The sequence below is a fragment of the Ursus americanus genome, chromosome 21 (assembly GCF_024610735.1).
Source record: "Ursus americanus isolate L20-20 chromosome 21, mUrsAme1.1.p, whole genome shotgun sequence".
Classification (NCBI taxonomy): Eukaryota; Metazoa; Chordata; class Mammalia; order Carnivora; family Ursidae; genus Ursus; species Ursus americanus.
Window position 1 is genome coordinate 11,209,864 of NC_142147.1, and position 14,500 is coordinate 11,224,363.

Consider the following 14,500-nt stretch of genomic DNA (forward strand, 5'->3'; position numbering starts at 1 on the left):
CAGCACTTGACCCTCCCCTTACGTAACAGCGCCCAAAGTAAACTGTCAGTCACGGAAGTCTCGCCCCGGGGGAGGGACGGGGAGGAAACAAACTAGCACCTGTATGTAATTGATTACGACATCCGTCAGTCATCATAGAGGCCCGCCCACAGGTTGGTGCGTGGCCACTGCAGCCATTTAGGGAGGCTGTGATTGCGGATTTTCCGAGCCCAGGCTGGGGCAGGGCCAGGGCCAGGGCGGGGCTGGTTTCCCTGAGAGCGAGACTGGCGGGCAGGCTCGGCCGGCGGTGGGAGCACCCCCAGCTTCGGGGGCGGCGGGGGGCGGCCGCCGGGAGCCCTGAGACCCCTTTGTCGGGCCCCCTCTGCCCGGAGGGGAGGGGCTGGGGTGACCGTCAGGTCGAAGGAACCTACTAGAACGTTTTACGTAACGTTGAGAAACACGGTGTTCCCCTTCACAGATTGGAGGAGCGCATGGTGGGAGCTCAACCCTGTCAACGCTTGGCGGTAGCGCTGCCAGAGGAGCTTTAAACAATGTACCAATCAGACTGAACCTACAGAATCCGAATCCAGGGGGTGGTGAGCAGCAGGGATTTACATCTGTCACAAGTTCCTCTGGTGATTCTGGTCCACACTGAAGCTTGGGGACCTCTTCCATGGCAACATGGTGTTCTGGTCCCCTGACTCTGTCTTTTCACCCCACAAACCCTCACTTTGATCCAGAACACCATCACCATTTCTAACCCTTTACTGCTCAAAAGTTTCCCAGGGAAGCCAGTTTGGGCTGCAAAAAAAATTCTGAACTCAGCCCGCCTTCCAAGGCACACCCCATGCTGGCCTCCTTCCCATGGTCCCCTCTCATTTCCCACGTCTGTCTCCAGCCCCATTCTGTGATGGCTGCCCTTGGCTTTCGCTCCGCCACACCTTTCCTTACGATGGTGCCTTCTCCCAGGATGCCCTTCCAATCTGCACCTGACTCGGTATTTTACACTCCTCAGAAGAGGAGAAGTATTCTCTGATCAGGTTGTTCCATTTTGGATTGCCTTTGAAATCCCGGTAAAATGACTTTCTTGAATGGCAGGCAGCCAGACTCTCCTCTTGCTAATCCCCAGGGCTGGTTCCGAAATCCAACTTCCTCCCCTAGCTGAAAACACTCCTGAGCTACTTCCTTTTGTCCAGGCTGAATACACTTAAGAATGATGTCATGCCCTTAATACTAGTTTCAGTCAATATGAAGAGGAAGGCAAGCAGGAAATCCTTTCCTCTGGCTACAGGTGGTCTCTCCTGGCACCTCTCTGGCCCAGCCCCTCCATACCTTGGTTGCAGGCTCATCATGAGGGTAATGCGAGCTCATTCCTTCTCCCAGGCTTCACTCAGGACTCACGTATGTTACTACAACCCAGACTTCTCCTCTAAGCTTCAGCTGCTCAAGTCCAACTGCCCACGACTGCACTGGATGCCTCAGACACACATCCTAACCCAAGGTTACAATCCTTGCGGTGGCACCTGCCAGAAAACGCAGCTCAAACTGGCTTACATAGCAAGGGGATTTATCTCACAAGGTAGGGCAGGCATCTGCCCCAGGCTTTGGACACAGGCACACCAAATGTCACAATGCTTAGCAAAATGAAAGGATCCTTTTCTTCCAATGGTCTTTTCCAAAGAGCAAGAATACCTATCCAGAAGCTGTCCGGAAGAATGCCCAAGTTCCAGTGACCCAAGATGAGTCACTGGGTCTCTGTCCACAACTAAACCAATGAAGGGCAAGTGGAATGAGGCTGCCGAGATGGGCTAGGGCCAATCAAGATTTACCCTGGATCCCTGGACTTTAGGCAGGGCAGTGACATAATCAGATTTGTATTTTTTTTTTAAAGATTTTATTTATTTACTTGAAAGACAGCCAGAGAGAAAGGGAACACAAGCAGGGGGAGTGGGAGAGGAAGAAGCAGGCTCCCAGCGGAGGAGCCTGATGTGGGGCTCCATCCCAGGACTCTGGGATCACGTCCTGAGCCGAAGGCAGACGCTTAATGACTGAGCCACCTGGGTGCCCGCAGATTTGTGTTTTGAAAAGGCCACAGAGTAGGAGAGCCTTTGAGAAACCATCGCAGTCACCGAGCAAGAGACAGCTGCACGAAGGTAATGGTGGAGAAGAAGTGGATGCGTTGCAGAGATATTTAAGAGGTGGAGTGGACAGGACTGGGCCATAGATAAGACATGGGGGTAGGGGCACGAAGACCAAGGGGATATCATGGATGACGCCTAGATTTTTGGGCCTGAGCGACTCAGTGGTAGGTGAGAACGTTCACCAAGATGGGCGACGGTAAGCCATGCTGTTTAAGGGAGGGTGGGAAAGGGGAGAGTTCTGTTTCCGATAGATAATGATAGGGGGGTTTCTTGGACTACTGTTGCTTGTGTACCTGATATCCATGTCCCTCTTCTTCATTGCTGACCGGGCCTCAGTGTTCGTTGAGGAGTCCAACCCTTGAGTGGTTTCCCATAGCTCTTAGAATGCAGACCAGTATCTGTCCAGCCCCATCTGCCCCAGGCTGCAGTCCCTTGCATTCTTTTAATTCCTCTGAGGTGCGATGCTCTCCCACCCTACCCCACCTCAAGGTGGGGCCTTTGAACTGGTTGTACCCTTTGCCTGGAAGCTTCTTTTTTCTCCCTACACAGATCTCAGCTGAAACACCAATTCCTCAGGGCAATTTTCCATTTTGTGGGGAGAGGACTTATTAGTGTGTCTCCCACACTACACGGTAAGCTCCACGACGCCGGGACCATGTGTTTCTCCCTTCGTGGTCTCCTCAACAGCCAGTCCAATGCCTGGATGTAGTGGGTATGCAAGAAGTATTTCACAAACAAATTACAGAAGCAACTAAAGTAAATTTAAAACCTGTGCGCCCCTGGCTCGGCAGCAAGAAAGTCACTCATTACGAAAACAAGCATGATGGACTCCAAGGGGATGCAGCAGCCTCCAGGCACCATTTCTTTAAGACCGAACCAGGTACTCCTCAACATGGTGCTGGGAACACGGGACGGCTACGTGCAAAAGAATGAAACTGGACCACTTTCTCACACCACACACAAAAATAAACTCAAAATGGATTAAAGATCTAAATGTGAGACCCGAAACCATAAAAATTCTAGAAGAGCGCACAGGCGGTCATTTCTCCGACAACCACCGTAGCAACATTTTTCTAGCTGTCTCCCCAGACAAGTGAAACAAAAGCAAAAATCAACTATTGGGATGACCTCAAAATAAAAAGCCTCTGCACAGCAAAGGAAACAATCAACAAAACCGAAAGGCAACTTAGAGAATGGGAGAAGACATCTGCAAATGACATAGCCAATAGCAAACTTCTAAAACTCAACACCCAAAAGCAAACAATCCAATTTAAAAATGGGCAGAGGACATGAACAGACATTTCTCCAAAGACGACATCCAGGTGGCCAACAGACACATGGAAAGATTCTCAACATCACTCGTCATCAGGGAAACGCAAATCAACCACAACGAGATACCACCTCACAGCTGTCAGAACGGCTAAAATCAACAACACAAGAAACCGCCAATGTTGACAAGGATGTGGGGGGGGGGGGACCCTCTTGCACTGTTGGTGGGAATGCAAACTGGTGCAGCCACGGTGGAAAACAGTATGGAGGTTCCTCAAAAAATTAAAATAGAACTACCCTACAATCCCAGTAATCGCACTACTGGGTATTTCCCCCAAAATACAAAAACACCAATTCAAAGGGATACACACACCCCTATGTTTATAGCAGCGTTATTTACAATAGCCGAATTACGGAAGTAGCCCAAGTGTCCATCGGTAGGTGAATGGATGAAGATGGGGGTGGTGTTTGTGTATTTTATTTATTATTTATTTAATGGAATATTGCTCAGCCATCAAAATGAAATCTTGCCATTTGCAACAACATGGATGGAGCTAGAGAGTATAATGCTAAGTGAAATCAGTCAGAGAAGGACAAATACCATAGGATCTCATGCATATATGGAATTTAAGAAACAAAGAAGCAAAAGAGGGGCGCCTGGGTGGCACAGCGGTTAAGCGTCTGCCTTCGGCTCAGGGCGTGATCCCGGCGTTGTGGGATCGAGCCCCACATCAGGCTCCTCCGCTGGGAGCCTGCTTCTTCCTCTCCCACTCCCCCTGCTTGTGTTCCCTCTCTCGCTGGCTGTCTCTATCTCTGTCGAATAAATAAAATCTTAAAAAAAAAAAAAAAAAGCAAAAGAAAAAATAAAGAGACAAACCAAGAATCAGTCTCTTAACTAGAGGAAGCAAACTGATGGTTACCAGAGCGGGGGTATATTGGGGGGGGGTGGTTCTGGGTGAAATAGGGGATAGGGAGTAAAGACTGCATTTATCATAATGAAAAAAAGTAAAAGTCTTAGTAGCCACATCTGTTAGCACTTTAGAATAATGTTTTTTCTTATCTGCATTATAAAGCTTTGGTCTAGTACCTTTTTATTTATGTGTAAACCAAGGAAACATGAAAAAACAAAAAAGTAAAATCTATAAAGTACTGAGGAAAAAACCCAACTACTCTAAACCTTACCTACAGAACATTTTCAATCACTCCATTATTCTAAATTTTCAGAGCATATCTGGCATTGGTGTCAAAACAGGTCAAAAAAGTCTGTCAGACTTGTTTTAAAAAACAGATTTCATTTATTAACTTGACAGAGAGCATAAGCCGGGGGAACAGGAGAGAGAGAAGCAGGCTCCCTGCTGAACAGGGAGCCCAATGTGGGGCTCGATCCCAGGACCCTGGGATCAGGACCTGAGCCGAAGGCAGACGCTTAACTGACCGAGCCCCCCAGGCGCCCCTTGCTGTTGGACTAATAGACATGTGGGCTCTGCGAGCACTCGGGGCTCCCACTCACGTTCTAATCAGCAAAATATTCAGTGAATCCATTCTTCCCTTGGCCCCTGGGAAATTAATTGAACAAAGCTTTTAGGTCACTGATTTACTACTAAAGGAAGACCTTAACAGAAGGAGGGGGTCAAAGGATGAAGTTTAGCTGAAATGTGTATCTGTTTCATACACACGCACACACGAGCCAAGGTCTTTAGTTCAAGCCATTTGTCCCTGAATCCTTCTCTGAAAAGCGGGTTCCTGTTCCGTGCGGTACGTGTATCACTGACTACACGTATTCTAGGGGAGAGGATTCCATAGCTATACATTTATTTTCATAGGTCAGAAAAAACATCATTAACACATCAAAACTATGATTTTATGGACAGTAACGTTTAGTACGAGGCCACAGTAGGCTTCTTCTTTTTAAGTGAATGGATTCAAGGGAGGCTAATAATCCTATAATTAATGATCCTTAGATATGGCAGAAGTCATGAATTTTTGCCAATTATTGAAGCTTGAGAACCACTGCTATGGAGGGATGATGTGGCTTTTGTCCTTTCTGCACGTTCACGGACCATCCCATTCTTGCTGTCACATCTCAAACATGCTTGTGGCTTAGGGCTTGCATCGTATCTTGTTCCCGTGCCCCAGTCCCCACAACTCTCTTCCCCATAAGCTGCTGAGCGGCTGGATGGACAGATGGGTGGATGATGGGTAAGTGCATGAAGGGGTGAATTTTACAGACAGACTACAACATATTAAAAATCAAAACTGGAGTAGCTCGTGGACCTGCGAATATTTATGCTTTAAGGAAAAGCAAGCAATCTACAACATTGCAGCTCACAGAGGGCTGGAAAAGAATAGATTTCCTTTTGTAATCAAACAGCGTTGTGAACATACAGAACTCTGCAAATCACCACCCACGCTCTTAGCTTGCTGCCAAGTCTACCACCAGCCACAAGAGCAATCTTCTCTTTGGCGTTATCTTTGCAAAACCACGTCACTCTGGTTGCAAAGCATTGGGAAAGAGGATAAAGGCTTAACTTTAGCTGGAGTGGCAGATTCAGACAAAAAAGAGGAGAGAGAGAAAGCAATATTCATCCACTGCGAAATAATTCAGGGTCTGCTGTGGGCAGGGCACTGTTCCGATCAAGACCCCTTCGTTTCTTACTATCAGTGAATAGTGGGTCATGAAGGACACCTTAGGGGTCTCAGTGATTTTGAGAGTCTGCCACCCAAGGGAAATGACACCATCACCACATCTTCCAACTTCTTATTATGAAAACTGTTAGTCCTACAGAAACGTAGATCTTATGGCCATCCTTATACTCACCGCCTCGAGTCAACAATGGTTAATGCTTTTGCTGTATTTCTTTTCCCTAACTTTTTTCCCCCCTCAAATCGTTTATAAGTAAGTTGCAATCATCGTGACCTTCACTCCTAACTACTTCAGCATGTCTGTCCTAAGAGCAGGACATTTCCCTACAGAACTATAGTGCCTCAGTCACTCTGGAGAACATTCTCCACATCCCTTGTCTCCATGGAGGCCACACCTACTCCAATCACCCTAGTTGCCCCACGTCAGGGGGGAAAAGCTTTTCTAGTTTGTATTTTGCTAAGCCAGGATCCAGTCAAGATTCGCTCATTACACTGGGTCTCTTCAGTCATATATTCTAGAAGCCTGCCATAACACGGACTATCTGAACAGACCAGGGGGTTTCACATTCTGGATTTCTTGTGATGTTGTGTGGCTTGGTCCTCTTTCCCTGTATTTCTTGTAAACCGTTAAGTCTGGAGACTTGATTAGATTCACCATTTCTGGCCGAGTAGTTCCTGAGCGAGAAGCTTCTATGATGCCACCAACTACTGATTTAGGAGAATTGCATGCTAGCGATTATGCACGAAATACACTCTGTGCTAACACAAGTTACTTGAGTACCAGGTACTGTCAAGAGTAGTCAATTCCGAAGTTTTCTGTTGGGTATTTTGGCCATTCCTACTTACTGCTCTGAAGGCTGACTTACTGCCGGTGACTCCGTTCTCACAAATACCGATGAGTCTGGAAATCAGACTCATTCTTACCGCCACTGGCTGGGTACCTGGCGAAGTTGAATCCATGTGAAGAAGAAACAACGTGGTTCAGAAGACACCCGGCAGTGAGCGGTCTGTGCTAGTAGAGGTCAGGGAGGGCAAGCAGGGGGGTCCTAAGGAGGGACGTTTCTGGATTTCCCACGTCAACATTTGCTGCATCCTCCCTGGAGCCGGACTCAGGCCCCAGGGCCCCGCTCACTGGTCCACTGTAAACTTTTCTCTCTCGTTCTGTGATGTGACAAGGTCCCAAATACTCCTTAATGTGTGGAGAAGTGAAAACAGAGGCTGAAGAATAGGAAAGCCAGGTACACCGCTGCTGTCTCCAGGGGTGTGACTCCACGCGGATCAGACCGCAGAGGCAGGGACTGTGTGCCCCAATGGGTTCGTAGCAAGGTATTTTTATTTTCCCCAGTGACAGGCAGCAGTTCCTCCTGACGCCGTATACATGGCCCTTCCCTTTCAACGGCCGCTAAAAAGCAAACCACCCGCTGCTCTAACTTGGCTCTAAGACTGGGAAAGGCGCTGGGTGAGTTTCACTAACCCGTGGGGAGGGGCCTTCACGCCTCCTCGTGGATGGTCGAGTGCCCTCTGGTGGGCAGCAGCAAGAGTGCAGGCAGCAAAGCCGAATTCATTTACCAGTTTCTCCGAGAAATTAGAAGTACATTCAAAACACACCCATTTCTTTAAAAAAAAAAAAAAAAAAATCCTGCATCTACATTTGCATTCCTGAAAAAAAATCATACCTAAAAGTTTTCTATTTCCCTCAAAGTACTTACTAGTCTCAGGGGAGCATCCCCACCAGGGGCTCAAGTACACAGAGAAGAGGGACTGATTCAAAATGGATTACTGACCTTTCATCTAAGACACCTTAAATATCCTGTGTCATCTCAGAAACCATTCCTTCGGGCTGCCCCACCTAAGCACATTCATGCCGCCTGCCCCCAGAGCCTCTCCTTTGGCAGGCTCACGGAGATTGGCTTTACCCCTCCGCACCCCCGTTCCTCCCTCCATCAGAACCCGAACGTGGAATCCTCATTCCCTAAAGCAGAAGGGTCTGGCCACAACTCAACCCTTCTGCACCGACTTAGGGCTCAAAGCCTTAAAGAGGAGAAGCACTAACGGTGATTTCTGGCATGGGTGGGAGCACAGGGCTGAAGTCTGTCCTCCAGGGATGGTCTGGGGAGTGAGGGGACAGGGATGGGATCAGGAGGGGTTGAGGGCTGGGAGCAGGAAGACAGTCACTGCGGTCCCCTCCCCAAGGCTCCACACTCACCCAGTGCCACTGCCCAGGAAGTGGCCAACCCCGAACATGCCCATGTGATGAAAGACAGGTTGGTAAACTGGGGTATGGGTTAGTGTTCAGGCCCGTGGCCCAAGGGAGGTGCACCCTCCTACTGACCCGAGTTACGCAAGAGTTAGGCCATTACCCGAGGGTCATATGATCCAGCTTCATGGGACAAATATTTACTTTAATCCTTGCTCCAGTCAGAGTTGCACCAGGCTGGTGGGATCTGCAGGCTCCTTCCAGAAGGCAGATTAGCCCCAGATGACAAGCCCTCTAGGGTTAGCTGGGAAATTCTAACCACTGAGAAGTTTTGGGAGAAGACCTGGAGCCCCCGACCACCACCCGTCTGTATCTTTGCAATCAGCATCCCAGTATCCCTGTTGACCGGGATCTTTCTACCTGAAATCGCACAGCATGGGGTGCAGTGGCCCTGTCTGCCACCAGCTGGAGGGTCCTGCTCTTTCTCTTCCCTCCTGTAATAGCCACAGGCGCTTAACACAGCTCCTTGTGCCCCGTGCAGCTCCCCAGAAGCAGAAACGTAGCTGATTAGAGGGTGTGTCGCTATTGCTTCCTGGCCAGAAATCTCAGCAGTAAAATTCAAGGTCACACTCATGGAGACAAAGGAGAGGAAGGAGAGCAAGGGACTATTCCGCGCAAAAGACAATTCCTAATTCATCTGTATGCCTCTCCTGCTAGGACCTTGGTCCGATCCACCATGACCTCTGACATCTCACCCGGATGACAGCATCAGCCCCCCTCACTAGGCTCTGGCTTCCTCCACTTCCTCACAGTCTGTTCTCAACATGGAAGGTAGAGCACATTAAGCCTCAGGTCAGGCCAAGTCACTCTCTGCTCAACCCCTCCAATGGTTTCCCATTTCCCAGACTAACGGCCTAGGAGATCCCAGGTAATCTAGCCACTGCCACCCACTCACCTGTCCCCAGCTCCCTGACTTCCTCCCCTAAAAACAATTCCCCTTCTCACTCCATTCCAGCCTCGATAGACTCCACTGTTCCTGGAATAGGCCAGGCACGTGCCTGCCTCAGGGCCTTTGCACTTGCTAGTCTCGATACTTAGATGGCTCTGCCCCCAGATATCCATGCAGTTCACTCTTACTACTCCAGGTTTTTTTTTCCCCTAATCAAGAACATGGTGTTTATTACATTGTGGTTTTCATGTTGATACAGGGAAAGGTGATAGGACTAGTTATTTTGTTCTTAAATGGTATCAAGAGCTGTGCTGAAATCTGCCCAATCTCTGTTGATACCAAATACTACACTTACCAAAACAATTGCCAAAACACAATTATTTTTGTAATACAGTATTTCAGCTTAAAAGGACAAAATGCTTAGTCGAGACATAATTGTAACTGAATTTTTTCCAGTGTAGGGTTTCCTTATATTGGGGAACTAGAAACTTGCATAGCAATAGCGAAGTTTCCATGAACACATATGCAAGGGTAGTTCTGATTTTTTTTTTTAACGTCATATAGTTTCCTTTTCAAAAACCGATTTTACTGAGGTGTGATTGACATACAAAAAGCTGTATGTGGTTCATGTATACAACTTGATGAGTTTGAGATAAGTATTCACCTATGAAACCATCACCAGAATCTAGCCTATAAACCAATCCCTCAACTCCAGAAGTTTCTGCCCACTCTTTTTTTTTTTTAAACAAAAAAATTTGACATCTACCCTCTTAGCAAATTTTTAAGTACACAAATTTTATACTTTAAACTAAATTGTATTGTTAATTACGGGCAGCTTGCTATTCAGCATTTCTCCAGGATTTAATCATCTTGCGTAGTGGACACTTTGTAGCCTTTGACAACACCTCCCTGTTTGCCCCTCCCCTAGCCCCGCTAACCACCATGGCACTCTGGGCTTCTGGAAGTTTGGCTATTTCAGATTTCTAATACATGTGGTATCACGTAGTAGGTGTTCTTCGATGTCTGGCTTATATCATTTGTCTTCTAGATTTATCCATGTGGTCTCAAATGGCAAGATTTCCTTTTTTATGGCCAAAAAATAATAAATACCGCATTTTCTTCATCCATTTATCCACCAGTTGGCCTTTAGGTTCTTTTTAGGTGTTGGCTATTGTGAATAATACTGCAATGAGCGTGGGAGTGCAGACAGCTCTTCAAGATCCTGAGTTTAGGGGTGCCTGGGTGGCTCAGTCAAAGCATCCGGCTCTTGATTCTGGCTCAGGTCATGATCTCAAGGTGGTGGGGGGATTGAGCCCCGCTTCGGGCTCTGTGCTCAGCATGGAGTCTGTTTGTTACTCTCTCTCTCTGCTCCTCCCTCTGCTCATGCTCTCTAAAATAAATAAAGTCTTAAAAAAAAAAGAACCAGATTTTTTAAATAATTTTTTATTATGTTAGTCACCATACAGTACATCCCTGGTTTTTGATGTAAAGTTCAATGATTCGTTACTTGCGTATAACACCCAGTGCACCATGCAATACGTGCCCTCCTTACTACCCATCACCAGCCTATCCCATTCCCCCACCCCCTCCCCTCTGAAGCCCTCAGTTTGTTTCCCAGAGTCCACAGTCTCTCATGGTTCATTCCCCCTTCTGTTTACCCCCCTTCCTTCTTCCCTTCCTTCTCCTACCGATGTTCCTGTTTCTTATGTTCCATAAATGAGTGAAACCATATAATTGTCTTTCTCTGCTAGACTTATTTCACTTAGCATAATCTCCTCCAAAAATCCGGATTTTAATCCCTTTGGATATCTACTCCGAAGTGGGATTGCTGGATCAAAGGATGGTTCTATTTCCTTTCTTTTGAGGAAACCCCATCCTGTCTCCCACAGTGGCTGCACCAATTTACCTTCCCACCAACAGCGCACCGGGGGTCCCTTTCCTCCACATCCTCACCAACACGTATTTTCATAATTGCCACCTTAGAGGCGTGAAGTTATAGCTCATGACGGGTTTCAATTGCACGTTCCTGAGAGTGATGCGGGGTACTTTCTCACACAGCTGTTGGCTGTTTGTGGTTGGTCTTCTTTGGAGAAAGGTCTGTTCAGGCCCTTCGTGCATTTTTCAATCGGGTTGTGTTCTTGCTGTTGAGTTGCAGGAGTTCCTTAGGTTTCCGGTATCGGCTTTGACCATATACGTGGCTTCACACGTACTCCCTCCCGTTCTGTCAGTTGCTTTTTCATGTTGGTGGCACTTCCCTTTGCCGTGCAGAAGCTTTTTAATTTGATGCAGGCCCCCTTGTTTTTTACTTTTGGTGCCCATGCTTTTCGTGTGATCGCCAAGCCATCCTTGCTCAGATCAATGTCAAGGCGCTTTTTGTCCCCTCCATTTTCTTCTAGGAGCTTCAGGATTTCAGGTCTTAGGTTTAAGTCTTTAATCTCTTTTGATTTTTGTGTATGGTGGAAGATAAAAGTCTAATTCCCTTATTTTGTGTGTAGATATCCCGTGTTGCCAATGCCAGTTATTGACGAGACTATCCCTTCCCCATTGGGTTTTCTTGGCTCCCTTGTCAAAGACCAGCCAACTGTATATGTGTCCCCTTCTGGGTTCTAGATTCTGTTCCACTGGCCTATGTGGTTTTATGCCAGACGGGAGGCTGCAAGCCAAAGAGAGAGGACTCCCAGGAAACCAACCCCACCGGCATCTCCATCTTGGACTTCCAGCCTCCAGGGTCGTGAGAAAATACATCTCTGCTGTGCATGCCAGCTGCTCTGTGGTGCTTTGTTTCGGCAGCCCGAGCAAATTCATACAGTGTGCCAACATTTGCTGACCGAAGGAATGCCTTTCAGGAGCCTGAAATGGTTGCCTTTGTCACAGCTGGGGACTGGCTTCGGTGCTTTTCTCCTTCCCATATTAAGGTGGCTGTTCCCTACCCCTCCCCCGTTCCTGGAGGTGGGGCGCAAACCACCACTTAGCATCAATCACGGATGCTAAGAAAACAGGAAATGCTAAGATGGAGGTCAAAGCTCTTGATGGTCACTACCTCTCCATGGGTAAAAATGGGCCCCAACACCTGTCTCCGTAGATTCTTTGACCCGTCTTTGCCCACAACGTGTTAGCAGAATCCTCTCAGCCATGGCCCAACAGGTAGCATGACTGTGGGCCACAGGCCTGCCTTCTTGCTTCTGCAACAATACAGGCCAAAGACACGAGACCAAAAATGGCCCCAGGCTGCCAGTTTACAAGCCCTGCAAACCAGCTCAACAGCCCGCTTGGGCTACATACATACATTCCTCCGGGGAGTTCTGGGCAATTGATGAGCCGTCCATCTTTATGTATTGGGGTGGGGGGCACCAAGGAAACAAAAGCCTAGGAAATGTGGATTTTTTTTAATTTTTAATTTTTATTTTTTTAAGATTTTGTCAGAGAGAAAGAGCACAAGCAGGGGGAGTGGGCAGAGGGAGAAGCAGACTCCCCGCTGAGCAAGGAGCCCTACGGGGGGCTCTATCCCAGGACCCTGGGATCATGATCTGAGCCAAAGGCAGACACTTAACCAACTGAGCCACCCAGGTGTCCCGGAAATAGGTCCTTTTTTATGTGATGGATAAATAAAGCATAGATGCAGAATTTGACTGCAAAAAGCAAGCAATCTCATCAAAGAGAGTATATTATTAATTACGGGCAGGTTGCTATTCAGCATTTCTCCAGGATTTAATCATCTTGCATGATGGACACTTTGTAGCCTTTGGCGACACCTCCGTGTTTCCCCCTCCCCCAGCCCCTGCTCACCACCACTCTACTCTTCGCTTCCAGGAGTTTGACTATTTCAGATTTCTAATGCATGTGGTATCACGTAGGTGTTCTTTGACGTCCGGCTTATTTCACTTGTCTTCTGGATTTATCTGACAACGGCAAGAGGAGGGGTCAGCGCATTGGTCCCTTCCTTGGATGGGCCCCCGCTGGGCTCCAGCAGAGGCACGGGAGGTACCAGACGCAGATGGCCACAGTGGCCACGTTACTCCTTGGACCTGGGACTCTCACACGGCTGAGCCGGGACAGAAAGGAGAGGCATCCTTAGATTATGAAGAACACGGTCTCCTGTAGTCCTGTTGGCTGGGCCGTGTGGCTCCTAGAGGCATCCACGACCTCTCTTATTCCGGACAAGGATCACATTTTGTTCCCACTAGCACTCTGCAAACTCACGGGCCAAGGGCCACCCCCCCCCCCGCCCCGAATTTGCCACACGAGTCATACAAACGAGAGAACAAGCCACACTCAGGAAGAGGAGGGTCTGTGCGTGAGCCTAGGCCTTCTGTGCATTTACACTCAAGCTTCTGCAGATCTGCCCCCTGTCCCTGATTTGAGGGAGAAGCTCCGTGAACAATTCTCAGAGCCAGCAGTTTCGAGAAGCTAATGGGAGAACAGCAGCGCCTTGGTGACAACTGAGCCGTTTTTCAGCTGGGCAACTCATCACTCTTGCCTCTGCTGACACAGAGAACCCAAGAGATGGAGCTCCGCCCCAAACAGTGTGTGACAAAATCCCCTCCGTGACCTCACGCTTGGTTTGACAGCCATGGGGACAATGTGAAGATTCTCTGGTGACAGCAAATACTTCTGCTCGCCACCACCCCCACACGCCCTACCCTGTTCTGCAAGCTACACATCCAACAAGACCCCCCAACAGGAGAAGAAGAGACAGGGTCAGACGTGTGTCTGAGGAGCAGCCCCCCCAAGACAGGGTTGGGATCGATCAAGCGTGCTCTGGCTCCCACAAGCCCCGGGTGGAATGGTCAGGAACATTTTCTGCATAGTTCCAACCGGGTGGCCCCTTTGCTGGGCCATGTCAGCAAGTTGTTAGTTTTCCCATGTGGACTACCAAAGGTGGGAGCTCCTTGCCTAGGGGGGCTCACCTCGGACCCGCACACACAGGCAAATCCGTAGGCTGATCTCGCACGAAAGCTCCACCACATTTGTTTTCATGGTGGGGAACCCACCTCCTGGTGCCTGTGAGCTTCCAGGAGCCTGGGACAGGTGGGGTTACGCTTCCCATTCTTTGCGTGTAACGAATGGCCTTCAGGAAAGCGCACAGCCTATCTACACCTTCACGCACCATTCATGTTATTTTTCAAGAACACCTGCTTCTACATGCTTCTGCACCCCCCACCCCCAATTGCTCCCGCAACAACAGAAGGACACCTGCCACAGCGGCCACTCGCCCGAGCGCCCCTGGTCCTCCACGGTCTTTGCCTCTACAACTAAAAGCCTTTCTGCTCCTGAGAAAGATAGAGAAGAATTAGCCCCCAGCCACAGGGAGAGAGATGGGGG

The 14,500-nt window shown here is 48.5% G+C and overlaps 1 protein-coding gene across 1 annotated transcript in view; it reads right to left on the bottom strand.

Moving 5' to 3' along the window:
* The window catches only part of AKTIP (AKT interacting protein), a 40,677-nt gene that overhangs the window by 9,331 nt on the left and 16,846 nt on the right, over nucleotides 1-14,500 (bottom strand). The window lies entirely within an intron of this gene.